Source organism: Chenopodium album, chromosome 26 (genome assembly GCF_948465745.1).
Source record: "Chenopodium album chromosome 26, dcCheAlbu1.1, whole genome shotgun sequence".
Classification (NCBI taxonomy): Eukaryota; Viridiplantae; Streptophyta; class Magnoliopsida; order Caryophyllales; family Amaranthaceae; genus Chenopodium; species Chenopodium album.
Window position 1 is genome coordinate 8,750,718 of NC_137859.1, and position 4,177 is coordinate 8,754,894.

The 4,177-nt window shown below is 31.6% G+C and overlaps 1 pseudogene; it reads left to right on the forward strand.

The window, feature by feature from the left end:
• The first annotated feature begins 305 nt into the window (after positions 1–305).
• LOC145616754 (alkane hydroxylase MAH1 pseudogene) lies at positions 306–1,838 on the forward strand (annotated as a pseudogene).
• The last annotated feature ends 2,339 nt before the right edge of the window (positions 1,839–4,177 follow it).

Here is a 4,177-nt window from a genome sequence, read left to right on the forward strand (position 1 = left end):
AAATATAACTAACATTCCCGTCAAAAAAAAAAAAAAAAAAATAAATAAATAAACATTATTAACAAGGTAAATAGGACGCATACGATTAATGAGACAACTGACTTGAATTAAGATGAGATGTTATGATTTTGATGTGTCATTTATTTTGAGGCCTACACCATTAAGTTCTACAAAATAAGGAGTATAAGATTAGAAAATCATGCTCATAAAACTATAAAAGCACGTACATTTTTCACATAATCATCAACCAAACACCCAAACAAGCAAAACCTACAAAAATACTGTACTTCCTAATGGGGTATTACATGTTGATCAATACACTGATCCTCCTATTATTTGCTTTATTTTCCTGCTTCTTTCGCAATAAAAATGGGCTCCCAACTAAATGGCCCCTTGTTGGGATGCTTCCTGCACTCTTCAAAAACTTCCATAATATTAATGACTTTTTCTTTCATCTTATGGAAAATTCTAACATGAATTTCCATATAATGGGCCGTTGGTTTGCCAACATGCATATCCTAGCAACCGTTGATCCTGCTAACCTTAACCATATATATTGCAAAAAATCTGAAACTTATGTAAAAGGTTCCAAATTTAATGAAATCTTTGACGTCCTTGGTGATGGGATCCTTAACTCAGATTCAGATGTATGGAGTTACCATCGAAATGTGGCTCTTTATTTTCTCCATCATCCTCAATTCCACCACTCTTTGATCAATATAACACGGAAAAAAGTCGAGAATGGACTCATCCCATTTCTTGATCATGTTGCTAAGCACTCGATTGAGATTGACCTACAAAATATATTGTTAAGGTTCATGTATGATACAATGAGTAGGATCATGATGGACCATGATCCAGAATCACTTTCAATCGATTTGCCAGATTTCCCACTCTTAAAGGCTGTGGCTGATCTCGAACACACTCTTTTCACTCGTCACATACTGCCAACATGCATATGGAAATTCCAAAGGTGGTTGAATATAGGGGGAGAGAATAAGTACAAGCAAGCGTGGAAAACCCTTGATGACTATGTTTACAAGTGCATAGATAAGAAGAGAGAAGAAAGGAGGAAAGGAACATCTAAGCCAAAGGATAATGATTTAGAGGTAAGTAGAGTAGATCTATTGACCTTATTAATGGATACCGATGAAAACACAATTAAGTCAAAGAGTCACAACGATAATGATAAATTTTTGAGGGATACAATTTCGAATTTTTTCCTAGCCGGAGGAGAAACAGCAAGTATTGCATTGGCTTGGTTTTTTTTCACTCCCTCGAAAAGCCCACAAATTGCTCACAAGATTAAAATGGAACTAGATGCTATAATGATACAAGTGGACAATAACTATGATAGGTTTTTAAGCAATCTTATAGAGCTTAGTGAACAACTAATATATCTTCATGCTACATTATGTGAATCTTTAAGACTCTATCCTGGGTTAGTATTCAATCACAAGTCACCAATTGAGCCTGACATCCTTCCTAGTGGTGATAAAGTGAATCCAAATACGGAAATTATCATAAACACGTATGTGATGGGAAGGATGAAATCGATATGGGGAGAAGATTGCAACGAGTTCAAGCCCGAAAGGTGGATAACTAAAGGTGGAACGATTAAACATGAGCCATCATACAAGTTTTCGGTGTTTGGGGCAGGGCCAAGGTTTTGCTTGGGAAAGCAAATGGCCTTCACCCAGATGAAGGTTATAGCTGTCGTCATCATCCATCACTACAATATAGAGACCGTACAAGAAAATTCTCCTGTCCTCGATCACTCCATACTTCTTCGTATGAAAAATGGTTTTAAGGTTAAGATAAGTCGTTCTCAAAAATAATACGCATAATATTTTACTAGTACATTGTTAGATGTGTTACATCACATGCGATATAAGTAGAATATTTCGAGAGTTTATAAGATTTACATGTAATGTACGTAGTGCTATGTAAAATTTATCTTCCCAAACATGTTGAATCGACGTTGTGTTATAGGAATTTGTATCACATAAAATCATACATCTTTTCTTGGTTTAATACGTAGTATATTTCTTCCTAAACATGTTGAATCGACGTTGTATTATAGGAATTTGTATGACATAAAATCATACATCTTTTCTTGGTTTAATATATTTCTTTATTTATGTACGTAATTAAATTTCAAAAACCTATACTCACTTTGTATTTGAATATAGTGCATCAATTTAACCGATCACACATTTAATTTGCAACTTTGACCATTAATATTTTTAATTCTCTATTATTAGTAACATTTTTTTTTGAGGGAGTATTATTGTAACATTACTATAAAAAAAAGGTATATTGTGGAAATTTACATTGTGTGTGACATTTTTTTTTTTTTTTTTGACAAGAAGAAAAGGGATTCCATTAATAATATATAGTCAGAAGAGGTCTACTAATTCTATGAAAAAAGATACGTAGACTATTAATCTTTCACCGATTAGTTTTGTTTTTTTTTTTTTTTTCACCGATTAGTTTGTAGCTATTCTTGTGTACACAAACTACATCTTACACTATTAATATTCAACTAGCTAAATTTTTACAAATTATTAAATAGCTAGTTATGTGAAGTATATGATTACTACAACTCCAATGGTTGTAGCTAGAGACTTGCTTGCAATTTCAATAATTCCCTAGGCCCTAGCTACTAGCTTGACCATTGGAGCTAGAAAACTCAATTAGCTTGGTTAAGCAAATTAGCTTTGCCAAGCTAGTTTGCTTGGAAATTAAACTTTCCAAAATAAAATGCTCATTGCACAAATTAAGCTCTTTCCATGTAATTTCTATCCAACAACTGCTACTAAGCCAATAGCTAGCCATTGGAGCAAAAAGTAGCTAAAATGATAATTAGCTTAAGAGCTAATGTGGCATGACAAGCTAATTGTTAAATTAGTTTGTCATTAGGGTTGCTCTTATATATACAATAAACAAGTCAAAATTGGTTTATTCAGGTCTGAGCCATGTTTTGGGTTTCCTCTCATTCACTTCAACTCATTTTGATTTTGATAAGAGAATTCCATTTATAACTACTAAAAGATGAAAAACCGTTAAATTTTGAGATATTATAAAATGAGTCTAGCAACTCAAATAAGGAGGAGAAATTGGTCCACAAGGCTTAATTAGGTAGTTCCATATTTATGCTAAAATCAATTAGTGATAATAGGACCTATTTTTCCCGCTACATCTAAACGCTACTATTTTTAATGTTTGATGAAAGTTACCTAAACGCTACCTCTATCGCTAACCGCTACTAAAATCGCTACCTTGCCAAACACTCACAAATTTTTTCTCCCACTATCTAAAACGCTACCACCAAATAGGGTCTTATCGTCTCTACTTTTTCTTTTTTTCAATGTGTGACACTCACAAGTGGATTACAACGAGTTTTAATAAACACAAATAAATACTATGTAAAACTTATATCCAATAATATACAACAATGAATTGATTTAAGAAAACGCACCATTACAAAAATTAAGCTAGGATCGCCAGACATAAGATTTCACTCCTTTCTACTCAGTCATAAGGATGAAAAGAGGACAATTTTTTTTTTTTCGACTGAAATTATTAATAATATAAATATTGCTAATACAAGTAACTAATACTTCATACTATAATTGATTAATTCATGATATGTATAAGAAATGCTAGAAATTTGAATTAAATTTTACATTTGTGTATTAATTCAATTCCATTAGTATTTAAGAGCAAACCCACTTTTTATTGACTTTGAAAATCATAGTGTAATGTTTGAGTGTTAGTTGATCTTTGTGAGTGTATCTTCTTTCATGGCTTTAATACTCAGCATTATTGGTATGTATAGTGTATTGTACAGCCAGTATTTTACAAATAAATCCATCTTTTTAAATTGTTTGGTTTTTATTATTATTATTATTATTTTTTTTTTTTTTTTTTTGCAAGTATATATATATAGTCAACAGTTCAACACAATACAGATTGTGGACCTTGCAACTATCGCGAAATAACAGTTTATCATCTTTTAATAATTATGTATAACTTAAAATTAATCTTTCTTGTAATTTATGTTATGTTGCATTACATTGTACATAAAGGTTAGAATTACATATAAAAATCATTTACATTTAAGGATATATATGAACCACATTTATTACAATTAAGAATTGAAATAGTCCGAAGA